The sequence below is a fragment of the Chlamydotis macqueenii genome, chromosome 3, assembly GCF_036417535.1.
Source record: "Chlamydotis macqueenii isolate bChlMac1 chromosome 3, bChlMac1.mat, whole genome shotgun sequence".
Taxonomy (NCBI): domain Eukaryota; kingdom Metazoa; phylum Chordata; class Aves; order Otidiformes; family Otididae; genus Chlamydotis; species Chlamydotis macqueenii.
In genome coordinates, this window is record NC_141558.1 from 11,227,346 (window position 1) to 11,247,164 (window position 19,819).

A 19,819-nucleotide genomic window follows, 5' to 3' on the forward strand; every position below is an offset into this window, starting at 1 on the left:
AATGTCTCCTGCAAAGATCCCTTTAAATACCTTTGATGTCATATTTTTAAAACCCTGACTTCTTTTTTGATATGTCCAGATCCTTTCTTTGATGGCATTTCCAAATGTCCCCACAGATTATCTCTTTCTTATAGATCTAACAAAGAAATAATGTTGGACATTAACTAGGCTCGAGAGATGCTTTAAAATTTGGCATCCCTTTCCCTAAAAGACAATGTATGGGGATGGGGATTCCTACTACTTCATCCATCTTTCTCTTCCCCCCGGGTGGCTGGGAAGGACCATCCCATCTTGGCTCTGACCCTCCACTCCTGCTACTGTTGTTGATATTGCTGCTGACTCTCTGTTGCCGTGATTGATGTCTTGCTGACAGGCACATAAATCATGTCTGTTTGTAATGGTTAATGTTGGTATTTGCATGTATTAAGCATGTTTTTGCTCTAAAACACTTAGCACCATGTGTGCTGCATTCATTCTGCTACCTCAGAGTTTTGGAGGGAGGTGAAGGGAGTTTGCTGTTTATAGATATTTTTGTTCGGGCAGTGGGGAGAGCAGAGACCATTGTTAAAAACCTATCCAGATGAAAAAGGATGAACTTTGCAGCTGCAGCACAGTTCACTCAGACTACAAGACCCTACAGGATATATTGTCTGGCCGTCAGCATATCGGCAGCTGCAAACAAAGATTTATCTGCAGTATCACTGGATTTTGAACCGTGTGCTGGGGTATGAGTGCAAAAGAAAGATGTTCCTTAACCTCAAAGGCTTTTAATGTTTTACACATCCTCGTGTGGACACCTGACCTTTTACAGATGGTTTTTTGAAGAAGGTGCAATTCAGATTTCACAGATTTTACCAGTATAATCTCTTTTCTCCCCTATTGGCCTGAAATAACCAAGAAACTGTTCTTATTATTTCATAATATAATTATCAATCATGGATCCTATGTTTCTGTCCTCTCCAAAAGTTCTCTGAAGGGAACAATTTGTCCCAGAATTTGGCAGCCTGAACAGCTTGCAGTTTATAAGAATCCTCCTGATGGGAATGAAGTTTTGGCAGCTGATGGAATCACAGAGCTATTTGAAAATCAAGACTAAAGACAATCCAGGCCCAAACCTCCAAATCTGCAGAGAGATTGTCCCTTTGGAGATCTCCAGTTCTTCGATAGTCCAGGTCATGGAAGCAGCCTGTGACTCTCCCCATGCATTTGTAGAAAAGAAAGTTAATGACATGAATCATTTTCTCCTTTGTAGACAAGGCTGTTTTCTTTGCAAAACTAGAGTTGGAGAGCAGATGTCCAACCTGGCATTATCCATTTGTAATTATAACCATTGGTTTTACTTTTTACTATTAAATTGTTAGCACAGTCTCTGGCATAGTTTTGGCTGAGGCCAACTTGTGCTGGGCCAAAAGATGCTCTATATAGCTTGCAGCTTACCACAGGTCAGATATCATCTTTATGTGATCTCTTTGCATGATGTAGTTTTTAAATTCTCTTTAGATGACATTAAGGAATCTGTATATGCTTTTATTCTTCCATCAGCCACCTTAGTATTAAAAGAAAAAAAACAACCTGTAATACAGTAAACCATTGGAGACTGGGCCCCAGTGTGGTCTAAGTGGGCATCTTTCAAAGAAACTTTACAGCAGAAGTTGTGATACAAGTCCAGAAGAGGTATTTGCATTTAAAAAAATGGAAAATAGTTTTGTGGATATTAACATTCTATAGAGAGAATTTTTTTTTTTCAAAGAAATAGTTGCGTTTTTCAAAGCCATTTTGTAAGCATACTCCTTGCTCCATAGTATTTTTCCATTAAGTAGTGGGCTACATTACAGAGAAAAGTAGTCATCAGAAGTCCTTATGATGAAATAGATCTGTATGCTCTACCCCTGAGAATTGAACCCAAGCCCTTTGTATAGCAGATAGCAGTGATTCTTGTAAATGTCAGTGCTGATTAATTGAGGGCCTTGCCTGAACATAGCTATTGAAGCAAAGTTGTCATCTGTTTCAGAGGGAATTTTGCTTGCTCGAAATGAAATGTTCAAATTTTCTGTAGTTGAAACTAGCACTGAAATTTGAAAATACTAGCTTCTGAAATAATGAAGGGCCATCCTCCAAATAAATCTTTCCCAGGCCAAAATGGCACATGAGCCATACTCTAGAGGCCAAGACAATGGATTTTTGGTCAGGCTCATTTAGACTAAGTACAGTACATTACTATTTCCTAGAAGTTCTTCAGGTGTGAGACACCAAACCAAAGACTGAAGTCTAAGATCTTTTGGTTTACAAAAGCAACATGTTCAGCTGCAAAAAGGAGTGTGTTATCTTGTTACCTTCTCCTGTCCATTTTCAGAGCTTTTACAGACAATCAAGAGCATTTTGCTAGGCAGATGACAGTTTTCTTATTAAGTGACAACTAAGGAACAGGAGAGAATCTTGGGTAGGTGAGCTGAAGAAGTGGGAAACTTAAAGTGCGAATTCGTAGGCAACAAAGAGATTATTGGAGGAAACCTCAAGGTTGTTTAAAAAATAAAAAGAGAGATAGAGAAAGGGAGTAGGAAAATGAAGAAATACTATGAAATTGTCAGTTAAATATAGATGTAATCATATGCATCTTAAAAATTATGCAGTTATCTTGATTGCAATAGTAAAAGGTGAGCCAAGGAGAAGGTGCTTGTCTTTTTTCACTATATGAATTCTGACAGTTTCTCATCTTGCCAGTCTTACAAAGATTGCAGGGAGTAAATTTTCTTTGTATACTCTGATCAGCTATGACATAGTAAAGTTCAGACACTGGTCCTCCATCAGGATGAGACTTCCTGGCACATCTTTGCTTTAAATCTGGGGATTAAAAAAAAATTGTTAACATTTTAAATTAATTTCTATCTCACACAAAGCATTTGGATACTTTTCTTTACATAGAACATTCCAGCAGAGGTGCAGAATATTTTAAGACACCTCAGAAACATTCTTCCCTGGATTTGCCAATAGCATAAGGATTCAGCAGATGGCAGGATGTGGCCACTTCAATGCAGCCAAGAATCTGGGCCTCCACCCTCCTTTCTGAGCATGTGTAACCAAGCTGTCTGTCTGTCAGACAGTGGGAGAGAGACCAGTGTGGGAACTGCATGTACTATTGGAAAGCTTTTTAATGAGTATCACTGTTATAATTAAGAAATTATCTTTATGCATTTAAACAGAGGCCCCACTTATGTGCTGTATGAAATTCTTACTTTGCATCTCTGGAAATCATAGAATATTTCTTTGCATTGGCTAGGAACCCACAATTTAGCACATGCATTATGGTAAGTATGAAAGGATTTTTTTTATGATCCATTAAGATTAAGAAGTACATGCACCCATTGCCAACAAGCACACCATCTAATCAATCTTGCATTCCTTTATTCTGTTTCATACTATTTTTGATGGGAAAATTCCACTGGGTGGGCCGTCATCCCTTTTATAAATTAAGGAATAAAACAAACAAACAAATAACCCACCCGCAACTCAGACTCATTCTAAGGCTCAGAAGGTTCTCATATATTAAATGACTGCATCTCAAAGTAACATCTATTTTGTATTTGAGTTCAAGTAATTTCAATGAAAATTAATGGCAGTTGTGCACATTTGGGAAAGGAAGGATAGACACTGAAATACAACACTATTGCCTGTCTGTGATGGATTTGGAAAGCTTGCAACCCAGCTTCCTATCAGGGGAGAAATCAGTGATACAGAATATCTTAGAATAATTTATTTATACTGTGTACAACAGTCACTGAACATAGGTGGTCATAGACTACATGCAGGCAAACCGTTATTTAGAAGTCTTAACCCAAAAGCCACTTTCCAGTTCTCAGGAAATAATTCTCACCAAGAATTGAATCTAATCAAAGATCATAAGATAGGTTGAACTCTCTGGTTGTTTACAAAAGCTCCCCCATAAACCCGAATCACCAAAAAACTAACAGTACAACATTCCTTGGAAGTGCATGTATTCCTTACAGACTAAGAAAAGGAATGTGTAAGATTATATTTAACATGACCACCTGGTGATTCCTACCATAACAAAAGAAAGTTAATATTTTCAAAGGTGCTTAAGACTTTCTGACTTTAGTGGAAGTAAGTTTTATATTCCATAAAGGATTAAACACCCAAGTCCACACACAAATAGGATTCAAAAAGTGGCCAGCATGTAGCCCCCAGGTGCAGTGCTGTTGGCATGAATATTTTCTAGACACAGAGGTGGGGTTCATCAGACCAAATCCAGTCATCCACACTGCAGAAATCCATATCTGAACTCACTGCTGACACTCCTTTTTTTTTTTGCCCACAGTGGGAAACAGTCACTTCTAGGTTGACTGTCATCTCATCCTGAAGTAAATGTCTGAGCTAGGTTAGGTAAGACTTCACTCACAATAAGAAGATCTGGAGAAGGACTCTGGCTGAGGCATTGATTTCTGCATTGCAGAGATCTACATTTAGGTGAGATGAATCCTACTGCTTGTGTTTTGGCAGTATTCACATAGAAAACTACCCCAGTTTTGAAAGTAATGAGTGGCTCGTCACCTAGTTTGTGCTTGGACAAGTAAGCCCTTAAAAGCAAGGTGTCTCTTTTTTAAATCCTTTGGAACATACAGTGATGAAGGCCTCTCAGAGATCACCAATATGCTCCAACAAGTGAAAGATCTCAACAAAATGTCACTATGACTTTTTACTTTCAAAACCCCAGGCAAGTGCTCCAACTGTGTATACAACCATGACTGTGCCCCGCTGGCAGTGGGAGGATTGGGTTCCATTTCACCAATGGTCCAGAGGAGGGCCACAAGAATGATAAGGGGGCTGGAGCACCTTTCCTATGAGGACAGGCTGAGAGAGTTGGGGCTGTTCAGCCTGGAGAAGAGGAGGCTCCGGGGAGACCTGATAGTGGTCTTCCAGTACCTCAAGGGGGCCTACAAGAAAGATGGGGAGAGGCTGTTCAGTAGGGCCTGTTCTGATAGGACAAGGGGTAATGGTTTTAAAATAGAGGGGGGTAGATTTAGATTGGATATTAGGAAAAATTTTTTTACAATGTGAGTTGTAGAACACTGGAACAGGTTGCCCAGAAAGGTGGTGGATGCCCCATCCCTGGAAACATTCAAGGCCAGGTTGGATGAGGCTCTGAGCAACCTGATCTAGTTGGGGATGTCCCTGGTCCTTGCAGGGGGGTTGGACTAGATGACCTTTGAAGGTCCCTTCCAACTCCAACCATTCTATGATTCTATGATTCACCATGTGGGATTTTGGAATGGCATCTCCCACCTTCTCCAGGAGCATCCTAATCCTGTTCACAGGAGAAATGGGAGAACAGGCTCAGTCCCCCTTACCGGAGATGTTCTGTCAGGCCAAAAGAATAAAATACATATTGAGCGAGAAGGAGAGGGCAGGTGGGACTCTGATGTTTGATTGCTAGTGGTTAAGCACTTCAGGACATAGGAGAAGGGAGAATTGGGTGAACTGTGTTACAGGCAGCACTCTGAGAACAGTTTCAGTGCTTGGCATGAGATAAATCTTGGATAAACTGTATGAAATGCAAAGACAAGAAAAGATATGTCTCACAGGAGGAAAAGTATTTCACTTGAGTAAAGGAAATCAGAGGTAATATTGTAGATTCCTAGTCCATGTCATTTTTAATATAATCTGAGTGACTCACTTTTTGTGTAGCATAATGCTAAAGAAAACTGTCAACTCTGAAAGTGTAAAACTGGAGTAAATCAATAACAAATAAGCCCAAAGTAGACATTTAACCAACTCTGCATTTATACAGCAAGGATGAGACTGAACACAGCCTACATAGTTTTGAATTACTTGCATATGTCCTTTGAGTTTCAAGAGCAGAAAGTAGGAGTCAAGTTTATTAAAGCTGATAAGGGACGTGGAAGGTTTTGCAGGAGTGAGCTTGAGCTTGCTCACCTCTCCCAGACTTCCTTCAGTTAACTTTCCTGTGCGTCTCCAAATCCCAGAGGCTTTGGAGCTCAATCCTTAGACTGTAGTAAAGTATTTAAGCAAATATTTTAATAGCTTTTCAACTCTTGTTCAAACACATGCATTGCTCAGCAGCAGTTCAAGAGTTAATATAAAACACACAAACATAATTTACTATCATTTTATCCTTAATGTGTAGAATGAAGACATTTTCAGTAACACTTTAGCCATTTTGCAGCTCATACAAGGTATAAAGGAGCAGTTTAGGTGGCGAGTGAATTATGAAAACATTGGATTTCTCTGCTGCTTTGCACTGGAGGATCTCAGTTCTCCTTCTGTCAGGAAGAACAACATTCTTAGAAGTGTCCCTTCATGTTAGAGCTTATTTTACTCCACACCTGGAGACTGCACAGCTCTGATTTTCACAGCAAAGGAGACTTTTATGTTCTGCCTGGACATTTAGCTCTTTCCCTGGAAAAGAGTCCTATCCATCTCAAAATTGGGCATGCAGAAATGTTAGTATTCAAAATCTATGGTAAATTCATATTCCTATTATGTTAGTTAATAAACTAACACAAGATCATTAATAAACTAACTAGTTAATAAACTAACTAAGATCAGTAAAACCCTCATGACCACTGCATGAGTTTCAGCAAGCACCGAAATGTTGCACAGCAGTTTCTGGAAGGAATTTTAAAAGTATACTATATGGGAATGCAACTGCTTAGGGAATAAGGCACAGTGTTATGACTCAAGTCTGAGTTTGTTCTGGACAGACGAGTAAGAATTACAAAATTCACTTTGGGGATTTTAATGGCTTTCTCCCATCTACCTTCACTAGTCACTTCATTAAGGTCCTACTGCACATGGTTAGTGAAGTAAACAGAAGGGATCTACAAACGTGGGACAAGTCGGTGAACCTCGAAACCACGAAGGCTTGTGTGAGTTATTTAAATGCCTTTGCTCTTTCCTGGGGGTTGGCATCTCACGAGAGCATTCTTATGAGACGTCAAATTGGATAGAAATAAATGTACAAACAGCTACTCTTGAAATATCTCAGAAATTCGACTTTCAGCTTTTTTTTTATCCTAATTCTGGAACTTCAGGAAAGATTATGGTTTGAATTTAGAGCTGTAGATAAAAGTTCAGAAGTGTCCTTATTTAATCCAATTTGAGTTGATCAGCTCTCTCTGTTAAATGGGTGTTTATTGCTTCATTTTGTATGTGCCTTGGTAGTAACTAAACATTCCTATTTGTTAGTTCTCTCTGATGGAGATACTCCCAAACTAAAAAGCAGATGCAATTTTGATACAGCTTAAATTTGTACAGCTCTCATTATGTTGTCTCACTAGATTAAACACAGAATTCTAGATTTAAAGAAGCCTCACACTTGGGATAAGTGTGGGTAGAAGTTCAGATTCAGTTTTACTTACTTTTAAATCATAGTTTCATTTTTAAGTTACAACTTAAAAATCCAGTGGTTTGCTAAATAAAAGCTGCAGTATTACAATGGCTTAAGTACAAGTCACACCTTATTCAGATATATCCTCTAAGTGCTTTATATTTATTCTGTGAAGTTTATCCTTACAGATTGTTTATATTCACCTCTGTTAATGACAGAAAGTTTACCAATAAACCAAAGACCTGTACTCTCAGATAGTTTAAACTAAGCATTTTTAAATGAAACTCCAATTTATAATTCCTCTACCTTTATACTGGAACAAGATGGCTAAACTTGGGCAAGTAAAAATCATGTAATGTTTCTGTTTAATTTCCTTGGCAGTAGAGATGAAAATTCTAGACTGAAATGATATTGTATGACATCTGAACCAACAGTCTGGCTAAATAGACTCTTTTCTTTCACTTTTGGCTGTCTGGATCAATTCTTTGATGAGTTTGCTAACAAAGAACAAGACTGATCGTAATCTCCACTATGTTAATTTTACACGAGTGTAATTCTACTGACTTTGGTTACTTTACTTGCGATTAGCACCAGTGTAAGGAAGACCACTGAGGAGCTGAGAAACTCAGTCCTTGTTGGTATAAACAGATGCAGTTTTAATTAGATGATCACAGAATTATCAAGATTGGAAAAGACCTAAAAAGATCATCCAGTCCAATCATCACCAATACTTCTCAGCTAAATCATATCCCTCAACACAACATCCAAACGTTTCTTGAACACCCCCATGGTCGGTGACTCCACCACCTCCCTGGGCAGTGCATTCCAGTGCCTGACTACCCTTTCCGAGAAGTAATATTTCCTAATGTCCAGCATGTCATAGAATCATAGAATCATAGAATGGTTAGGGGTTGGAAGGAACCTTCAAAGGTCATCTAGTCCAACCCCCCTGCAAGGAGCAGGGACACATGGTCATGGACCTGTAAACAAAGAGAGAAATAAAATCTTATTCTGATCACTTCTAATCTCAGAATTACTGTTTACACTGTCTATTTGAATAAGTAAGTTTAAGTATAATTCCATAAATAATAAACATGCATTCCAGGTCCTTTGCCAGCAGGAGTATACTTAGCAAAAGGAAGGAATGTTGAGGTCCACCTGTAAAATTATTTGTCCCTATAAGCAACAACAGGCATATGTTCTACATCACATTTGAGCCCAGTCTCTGTGGCCCAGAACCAAAGTAAACACATTTTTCTGATGTAATTGTTGATTCTAGTTGAATTAGTGCAATGCAGTCATAGCTGTGAGAAACATTTTATTTGGACCAGCTCTCAACCAGAGCTCAGAGAGGTTGCCTACCTGGCAAACCAGCAACAGTAGCCTGTTTTCAAAAAGTTCTCCAAGTTTTGTACTCAGAGGAGCATATGAAAATATTTTAAAGCATGGGTTGTGGTCCTTCTCCTGCTGACACTTGAGTAAATCAGAAGTAACTGCAACGATGTCAAATGCAGCCCTCCTGGTATATATGAGATGGGCTTTGTGTTCCACTCCCTTGCTGTTTTCCACTCTGACGAACTTAGCAGTCAGAGGAACATACTTGTATACTGTTTGGGAACACACATCACAGTTTCTTTCCTCCTCCCTTCATTTCCCTAGCACAAGTGCTGGCCATCAGATGAATGTGTAGCAGTAGTAACAATAACGAGCTCACTACCCGAATGCTTCTCTGAAAATGCCTGCATTGCACTAACTACTCCTTGGAAATGATACCGCCACTTTCACTCTTAACTGTCCCGATTCACATGCTTAAAAATGGAGGGAAACTAAAAGAACAACAACGAGTGCTTTATACATGATACATTTCTGAAGAAAAAAGTTACCCTTTAGTTACAACAGCAAGTTTTTTTTGTTTTTTTTCAAAGTTTTAAAAACTCAGCATAAGATTCTGGATGTAATAAAGTCAACAAGGATCTGTGTTTTGACTTTGGGAGGCTCAGGGTTTCACTAAGTTTTAGGAGGGATAAAATGCCACATGCGTTTGTAGAGAAGTGTTTTAAGTAATAAATAAGCCACAGATAAGCAACTAAGGTTGGGAGACATGGGAGTAAGCACGTCAAAATGGTAGCTGACTGAAACTATTTGCAAAACTGAGGTGTTATTTTGTACATATTTTCAGGTATGAGACGGATTGCATATTTGATTTATTTTAGACTTTTGTGGATTTTCAATGTGGAAGTTCCAACTTTTTGTTCATAAATAGTATCATTTTAGAAAAAAAAATATTTTTTGAGGGACAATCAAAAGTCAAATAAAAGTTTTCCAAACTAGCTTTTTTTTTTTACCAGATTCCTGAAAAGATTTCATTTTTTGTTATTCTAACACAATTATTCTTATTCATCCTTTCCCCTTTATACAGAGATCTATTGATGACTTGCCTGCTTACTCACACATCTAAAGTAGTAATGAAAAGATTCCAATAATTTCTTACCAACAATGGAAAGAAAGAACAGTAGAGAAAGAGAAAGAGAAGGTGGAAAAGGAAGTGACAAAGAATAAGGGAGTAGTTGTAACTCTAGGCAATGGGAATCTGCTTTTGCTGTACTTCAACAATCACAGAATCATAGAATCATAGAATCATAGAATCACATGGTTGGATGGGACCTATAAGATCATCTAGTCCAACCGTCTTCCCACTACCATTGCAAATGACCAAGCAAAGTGCAAGAACAAGAGCATTTAATCACAGAAGTTTCAGTGGTAGGAACAGTGTGATTCCCTGAAGACTGAACTTAACATTTTGTCACTACTGTTACATCTACTTGAACACTCTCACTGACATTGTGTGTACACGTGGAGAGGAATTGATGTAGCATATCTCTATCCAGTATTCCCAAGTGATTTGCAGAATGCCATGCAATTACCTAAGAGATAAACGGTATTTGTTCCTTCTTTTTTTTTTTTTTTTCTTTTTTTTCACATATCCAAATAGCTAATACTGAAAGCTATCTTCTGTTTCCTATAGTATTGCACGGGTGGTTCATTCATTGAGAATACCTTCTGCTGTTCTAGATAGATTATTTTACAAACAAACAACGGAAACCTCTGCCCTGGCAACTGAAAAGAAGGATCCCAGCCATTGAATTTGTAAAGTTTCTCCAGCTTTACTCACTCTCTTCAATCAAAATCCTTCTGTGAATCAAAAAGAATTAGCCATAAGCCATTTTAAACAAAAGATGTACATCTGGAAAGAGATTACCTAAGCACAAATGTACAACAGAAATCTGGGAGTCACAAAATGATAATGTCTCTGCATTCTGAAATGTCTTTAGGCAAAATACTTCACTTATATTGTAAGTTTTCTTATTGGGCCTCTTCCATCTATATTCTTCTGTGAAGTGAATTCATTTAGCACCTGAAGGGAAATCTGATTCTGGATGTTTAGCTGGACAAAGTAGCTTGTTAGTTCTCATACTGTGAGCCATGCTGATGTTCTCTAGTATAGATGTGACCTTAGCCAGTATCAAATCAGTTTTTGTATTTGTAATTTCTCTTTTAAAAACACCCTTTCTTTCTTGTTAGTTTTTCACTTAGTTGATAAAGGCCACTTATGCTCAGAATACAAGGTTTTCAGTATTACTTTTAACCTGGTTTCCTTAGGGGATTAGTGGCAGAATCTAGTGTATTTAACTCCTGCCCATGACTCAGGCATCTAAAAGTAGTAGACAGTTCTCTTCTTAGCTGAAAATCTCCCACAGATGCTTTGCAAATTTTACTGCTCATGCAATGCCAGAGATGTCTGCTGCCGGAACACAATGTTTAACTCTCCTCCATGCAGTGATCCAGGCCAGTACAGTCTAAATTCTGCCCAGCTTCTCCTGAGAAACTGAAGTTAGTGTGCTCAGAACTAGAACTAACCAGAAATCAATGGAGGTAGGGAAGGGAATGAATTTTATAAGCAATTTCATTGAACAGTAAGGGAAAATACAAACACAGGAGGAAAAGCCGAAATCTTCAGTTCCCTATCTGGTCAGGAGAATGAGAAAGGAAAGTTACAAGTCTACACATGCTGGCTCTCCCTTGCAAGTCCTGAGGTCTCCTACCTTTCTCCGAGGACAACCTAAGCAACTTAGGCAACTACTTTAGGGTTGCCTAAACCTAGGACTAACTGCTTGAGTGCATAGCTGGTTATCCCCCCGATAACTTTTTATTTTGATGACTGTTTTCAACCACACTTTAGATATCTTTCAGACTTGAAGTTCCAGCATGTACTGTGAAAGCAAACATCTGGGTAAAGGAGAGAGTCCTTATTAATGTTGCTGAAGGAAAGGATGTGGTCCAAACTCAACTTTCACTAGACAACAGAGAAAAGCTTCATTTGAGATGTGCTCATTACTAGTCACTGGAGAATGCATAATTCTCTCCTCTGCGGACTATGTGATGTTTCATAATTTTTTTTTCTCACTTCATAATATTCACAACATCTCTCCCATGTAGATTCTCTAACATCCATCAAGAGTGAACTCATGCTGCAACACTGGTATCTTTTATCTAAAAAAGTCAACCAACCATGAAAACACAAATCCGCCAGAAAACAGGCTTAATTTTTTTGACAATCATGAGATGATCTCTCTTAAGTAATTCAACCACGGTTCTTATTAAAAAGATCTTATTAAAAAAATCATATTCTTCCAGTAGAAAATAATTCACTGAAATAATGGAGTAATATATATATATATATATGTATGTATGTATGTATGTATGTAAAGAATTGTAGAAGTTGAATGTTTGTAAATGGAGAGATTGTCTTCTGGGGAGACAATAAAAAGGAAGACATAACACAATGTTGCAACCGCACTACTGGGACTGACATACTCAACACTGGTAACAACTGTTTTCCTAGTCAAAAAGTGAATATTTCACCCTCTACTATGCTGCATTTAGCAGCCATAAGGTGGAGTTTACTCATGTGAAGGGGTAATGCAGGATGCCACACACAAATTATAGACTATAGTAATGCAGAAAAGTAGAAGGACTTGGAAGAACAGTAGTGGTTTTTATGCACCTCAAACATCTTCCATAATTACCACTCCTCTTCTCCAACTCAACTAGTTCAATGGTGAGAAGAAGTCTGGGAAAAGACACATCTTTAATCTTAAACAGAATGAAATAACAAATAACCTAGGGAGACACATAAGATCAATGCCAAGGTAGGTAAAAAACCTTTGGAATAAATTCTGAAAATAAAAATATATTTCTAAATTTTATATATTTGTTATGATGGGCTTTTGCTAAAACAGGCAAAGAATCTTATTTTCTTTGTATTTTATTGAGAAGGGAAGCCAGAAGTACTCCTGTATGGTCTAGAATATAGGTAAAAAACAAGGCTGGACTAGCACCGATGCTGGAGCTTTGACTGGGAATCAATTGGAGTCTTTGATTTTCCACAGGCCAACTGTACAAATTTTACAAGAGCACAAAATAAGATTCATTCTAGTCGAGTTGACTCAGTCAAAGCCAAAAGAATGAAATTAAGACTTTGCCTCTGTCATCTCATTCTTCCTCAAGGTCTCAAAAGATCTTTGAGGAGTTAGGAGGTGTTTGTGAGGGAGCGTGCAGTAGTATCTAAGTCCATGCATGTTCTGTAGTCTGTCCAATTGTGCTTTAATTGCCACAAGATTAGCAAGGAGGTGTGTTTGAATAAAGAGGAAAAAGCAAACAAACGACTGATTATACAATAAAATAACATTTTACCTCTTTGGGGACATTCTGCCATGGTTTTCTTAGCTTTGACAGCTAGCCTGCTCCTACACTTGAGAGAAGCAACTCGGGCCTTCTAATGGAAGTGCCCGAGTTCTCAGTAGAGTCTGTGGTAAGAATGGTTGCATTTGAGTGTCTCTGGAGGGAGATTCTGTCTGTGTGACTTACGTACCCATAGAAGAAATGAGATTGTAACCTAGGACCTCTAGTTTACTAGGCACAGAATATTTAGACAGAAGTTCAGGACTTATTTTAGGGGAACAGAGCTGGATGAGCTTATACATTCGTCAGAGACCCATTCTTTGCAACTCTCTTAACATATTTTGTCAGAACTGCTTGACTTTGTATTACCTCGCAGTCAGAGCACTAAAATGTTTGAAGACCTGACTGAACTTATTTAGTTTGGTTTTAGTATTTATTTCTATAATAAAATCTCATGCATAAGTATGAATACTATTATGGCTTCTTGGATTAATTAAAGAGGATTAGTTTCTTTTCCACAATATATCTTGATTTTGTAACAAGTAGCAAGACCTGGGCTCATGTCTCTTCCTTTATGCATCTGAGACAACTTATAGTACATCTGAATGCACAGACAGATTGTTTTAAAAAGCATTCACGCCACTGAACTTGAATTTTATTGTGTGTATACCAGGTGGATAAGTGCTTTTAAGAAACTGCTTTTGCAGTTGTGTTTTTGTGATTGTTTTCCTCCCAGATTTATGTTCCACATACCGATCTTTATTAATGGAGAGAGAAAAATGCAAAGATGTAAAGACCCTGCCCTTTCCTTAGTGCTCATTTTGGAGCGGTATCAGGAGTACACTGAATAGCCTTATTTCAAGCCATGAACTTATGAACTGATGATTTTATGAAACCTAACTCTTACCATTATTATAGTGTAATCCTCATTCCCTTCATCACCCAATTTTTCTGCAGCCAGATCTTGCTTTGTTTTCCTGTAGGGTGACACAGATGTACATGCCCACTACTATTTGTTGCACATTGTGGCAAACATCAAATGATCGGATAGGCAGTTACTGAATGCAAGCAGCTCCCGCTGACATCAGTGGCGGAATACTTTTCCTTGGCAGTGGGTGTATGATCTAGTCCCAGGATAATGATGTGTTTGACCTTCTCATCTGCTTCCTGACAGTTGACTGTAAATCTGGTTTTGGGCTGCTTCTTTTCTTTCCATGTTAAAAAGTGAACTGGGCGGCCATTTGCAGTTATTTTTCTGAATACAGAGTAAAGGTAAGACGTTATTAATTTATCATGGTCTTCTCTGTGAAATTAATGCATTTCAATCAGCTACTTCTTTTGCTAGTTTAGAGGTAAAAAGCTATTTTCCTGCAGAAAAAGATTGCCAGAAATGGTATAAAAAACACAGAACAGACAGATCCAGCAGCCAACTAAGTTCATCCATGTAGGTCTTCTATAGACATAGAACTCCATGTCATTAAGTCTATTCCCAATTCTGTCATGTTGATGGAGAAAAACAGTCTAGAAACTCTCATCAGGGTGGTCAGGCGGGGAGGAGAGAGGTGGTGGATGTCACCAGATGGCGCTGCTAGATATGGCGGCCAAGTCTGCATTGTTTCCTGGTTAGCTGGGTTTGGGTGGAGGTTTCAGGAAGCATGTTTTGCTCGGATGTTCAGGATACTGCTATTGGCAAAGGCCTGGAGTGGGAAACCCGCCACCCTTCTCTGCCAGCAAAAGCACCCAGTGGGTCAGCAGTGAGCAGCAGACTTTGGGGTCTGAGCATTCAACCTGCTTGCTTGAACCTTCCTGTCTTGCTTGTCTTGCTGATCCATGTACGTAAGAATTAAATATAAATAGTTCAAAATATTGGCTCTCTTGTGGCTGAATAAATTCTGATTAACTTTATGGTTGGACTGTATTGTATATTTTTCATTGTGTTGTATTACATTGTGTAACTATATGGTGTTAGTGTTTTTCAATTGGTGGTATCTCCAAACACCTTGCAGACTGATAATTATGTGGGAGACTTCTACTTCTGTGCACTGGAATTGCACAATTTCAGAATAAAAAAAAAAACAACAAAAAAGGCAAAGCAAAACAAAAACTTAAACACTATCAGTAATTAAAAAGAGCCCAACAGAATTGTGATACTCTTTGGGGCCAAAAGCTGAGAACAGTGTTTATTTATTTGAAACTATTTGGGACTATCACTAGAGTTGAGATTACTTCTCCTTTTTTATATGAATACATGAAGACTTTTTCATGTTCAGTTTTTTTTCAATTAAAAATGTAGTTTTTATGTCTTTTTTTTTTTTGTTTAGAACCAGAGAAATTTGAAAGCATCCTCTTTTTCTTCTCTTTGAAAAAATAGACAACATTAATTTATTTTTAACCTTCAGTAGTAAATCTTTACTGCTTTTGGCTAGCTGTAGCAGTTAACTATAGCTGAATCCTGCCAGAACTTTAAAATTAACATATTTCCCTTTTTTCTTTCCCATTCCCTAAGAGTTTGTGGGTTCTTTTTTGATCACAGTTGATTGGAGAATCTGATTTGTGGTTCAGTATTAGTACACTGAGAAAAAGTGCCACCTCTTGTGTTATTAAAATAATTCCCTGCAGCCTCTAGGGAACCTTGTATGTCTCTGATTCTTACATGACCCAGCTTGATCCTGTTTAGCTTGTAAACTTTGATAGGATCACAGCTCAAAGGTTTGTGGTAGGTGTACTGTCTGATTTTAACTCCTTGATGATCTCAGAGATGTTCCTGCGTGTAGAGATATACACATACTGGTCTGGGGCTGCATCCGGTGAGGTGCAGAGCAGTGTGGCTCTGCTCCAGCAAAGCACTTAACCAACCGCTCAGCATGGAGCCACTGGGCTCAAGCCAAGAGAGAGGTACTGCGACATGACCTGCATTGTGAATTGCATTCAGATTTATGGCTAGAGTTGGTCTAAGAATGAGGATATGTGATCCAAATATGGTGTTTATTTTCCATTGAAAGGGGATATTCACAAAGGTTAGCTTAGTCTAATAGAGTCATTCCCAAGGGCCCTCTGGGGAGGCCCACCTTGCTCCTCTCCCTATAGAGGATGTGTCTAGAGAGATTAATTTTGTGACAGTAAAGTGAAGCTTTATGAATACTCCCCAAAATGTCATGCACATTGTATTTTTCTGACCTATTGCAGGTCTTGGACTCTGGCTAATGTTTCTGAAAGGTTCTAAAGCATTCCAGCATTATGGAAAGTTTGCTTAATCCTGAGGTGGATGGTGTCGTATCTGAAACTGTTTTTAGACCTGAACCTTGCTTTCAATGCTGGTGTTAAAGATAGCTTTATCCTGGCAAGATTTCAATTGTTCCTCCAGTTTACTGACTGAGGTATGTCACTGACATGTCTGTGTATCATACAATGTTGATTCTTTCAGTGATAGCTCTGGCAAAAGTGATAGAGTTTTCCAAGTTGTTAAAGTAGCTTTATCACTTTCAGCAGCTTTCACCTCAGCCAAATAGAGTGATGAAGTTTATGTTGAACAAGTGAAGACTAAGATATTAACATGGACAGTGAGTGTACAGCAAATGTGTAATCTGGATGATAAAATTGGTTAAAATGCTGATACATGACCCTAGGATATTTTGTAGTATAAATCCATGCGAGCATCTTATTTTAGGTTCTCTTTGCATTCTTGATTTAAGACTATTTTCTTCAAAGTGTGCTTAACTTTGTTCTGTGTGCAGAATTAAATTGGGGGTTAATCCTTTGGGGCACTGGCACTCATAATCCTATGGGATGAAGAGTAGAAAAAGAGAGGACAACATCTCAGGGGATAGGAGTAAAGATGACTGGTAGTAACAGGCTCCCAAGTGGTTTGGATGTGATACATGAGTGTGTTGTGGTAAATGAAGGATTTCAAAGCAAGAGGATAAGTTTAGGAGATTGTAAGCAACTCCCAGTTCCACGCATTGATCTTGAAAATTTGTTGTGGTTGTGACCGGTTCTTTTCAAGACAGCTTTCCAATGCTCTGTCTGCTCAGTTCCTTCAGCATATAATGTGTATTCCTTCTATCAGATTATAACTCTGGCATCTGGGCAAAGCTGCAGTACTTTTATTTGGCAACCCTTATCCCTTACAGCATGATTATCTGATGATCTTTGTCCTATCTGATTTAGTCTCATGTTAGTAAGTTCAGACAGTAAATAAGCTTTCTCCTACCTGAGCCCAGTTCTAAGTAAAAGAAGAAAACTACAGGTAATGAAAATTCTAATTGTCTTTTCCACGTGAACTATTAAAGTACTGCCTTTTGTCTGTTGAAATATGAAAAATATATCTTATACTTATTTTGGTCTTCATCTTGCAACCAATACACAGTTTTTAAAGTCAAATAAACCAGCCTGGCACTGACAAAAAACTGGTTTTTTTTTCTGTATTTTTTTCTTTCCAATGCATGATAATAGCATCTAATTTTCTGTCAGAAAAGACAGATTCTCAAGAAACATCTGTGCCATTTGGACTGCACAGCTGTGGAAGCTGCTCTCTACCCAGAGGGAATGTTTTGAGTGACCATCACAGAAAGGGAACTGTTTCCTAGGGGAAAGGAGTCCATTGGTACAAAGTTCATGTGCTTCAATACATCTGCTGATTCGCACATGCAAAAAAAAAAATCTAGGAATGAAGATCCTTGAAACACCTTTTGTTAATGATCATTTTACATGGTGGTGTTCAAGACAGATGGAGAAAGATGAGGTCCACTCTCCAGCTCACATCTGTCATTGTCTTTTCAAGTACAGCATTGGTGTAGAGTAGGAGACTCCTGTTTTGATCCATGCTCAAGGCCTGCATTTTAAGCCTCCAAAAGGTAGAGAATTTTTCTTTCTATTTAAAAAGAGGCAAAGCTGAAAACACATGCTGAAGCTGTACAGTCTCTGAGCTGGAGTAACTCCTGGAGGATGCTAAGCCCAGTGGGAATTAAAAAGCCAGAGCACTTCCCAGCTTCAAGCTTCCTCTCTCAGGCATGCAGCAGACGTGTTACGCACTCCCTGGCCCTTTGCACAATGGACTGACCTTCCCCCCAGAAAAGTCAGGCCAGCATGCGAGCAACATATGGAGCATTTTGAGCCTTCCCCTGTCCAAAATATTGTGTCATTTTTAGGCTATGTAGGACCCCCAATGGGATTGACCTTCCTTCTCTTGGAATAAGTATCACGACTCTCATTGCCTTCTGTGGAAAGGGGACTGGGCACTGAGCTTGCCTCTGGGAAAATAGAAAATAAAACCAGCAAGTTATATGGATCCCTGAGAGTCCATTAGACAGGCATTACTCATGCAAATGCAGTATTTAGACTATTTTAAATGCATATGAGTTGGAACATGCACAGCAATATTTTGTACTTTCTCTGCAAATAGAGCTTCTGTATGTGCAAAGTAGCTGGTGATGTTGCAGTGACCCAGTGCAGTGAATAGCGATTCCCATGGTGGGAGAATAGTAGAGGACACAGCAGGGCTGAGGCAAAGCACTTTGCACCAAGTCCTTTATTTTGAAGAGAATCCTGATATAGGAGATTGTGATATTCAGCTTTCATTCTGAGCCTCTTAGAATTTCTATCGGATCGTGAACACGATAATTTATGAGTATTTTAGCTGCACTGTCTTTGGAGGGAGTTTACTGTGCATTTTTGTGGAAGGCAAAATACAAGTTTTTTGAATATATAGGAAAAATGGTATGAGTTTTCTAACTTCTGCAGTACTCCTTTAAGCCTAATGGACTTAAGATTGATTTCAAAGACTTAGTTCTTGTCTCAGCTTTGCTTATGGACAAATATACATCTTGGTGCCCCCCATCCCATTCCCCAAAAAAGGACACAGGAATCTGAACCCTTTTTTTGTGAAACAAAACAAAAAAAATTCTGCAAAATGCTACATAAAACTCCAGTAATATCTTAAGGAAGAAATAGCCAATGCTAGAACCAAGTACACTGTGATGGATAAAGCTAGATGTATACAATTGCAAAGCTAAAACTATGTACATGCTTCTCTGTATGGTATACACTGAGGTTAGTCCTTCCTCTTGTAAATCCATACCTCACCATCCTTATGTATTAGTCATGTGTGAACTGTAATAATAGATTTGTCAGGTAATCAGTCCAAATATCTTTCTCTTACTAGAAGGAGTATATCTATATGTATCTATATATATCTATATATACACACTGTACAGGAGACTGTGCAAAACTATAACACCATCAGGAGCTGCTAAAGCAAAAAAAAAATCTCCTTTGTTTTGATCATTCCAAAATGCTATTCATAAACGGTTATTGGGCAAAAATCAAACTTAAGGCAAAACAGATTAATTCCCATGTTTATATACCACTATATGTGCTCTCTACAAATCAGGCTGTGTGATGATGGCACTGACCTCTGTGTGTGAGAGTGCAAACAGGTATAACGGATCGCTGCCTTTCTGTGAGAGAAACCTTCTCCTGGAAACAGACAAGCCAGGCAGTGTGCATTTTAATTAAAATCACATCCTGAGCATTTAAGTTTTCAAAAATTATTAGTATGACAGAGGTTACCTTTTCTTGTGACTACTATTATTACTGTCAGACTGCCTGCTTCAGGTTGGGGGGCTGAAGGTTACATATGGGATGGGGGAATGTCAAGTTAGTTGGAAGGGGTTAGTACACGGGGCCGTAGCCTTGGAATGCTCTTTGTTGGCTAGC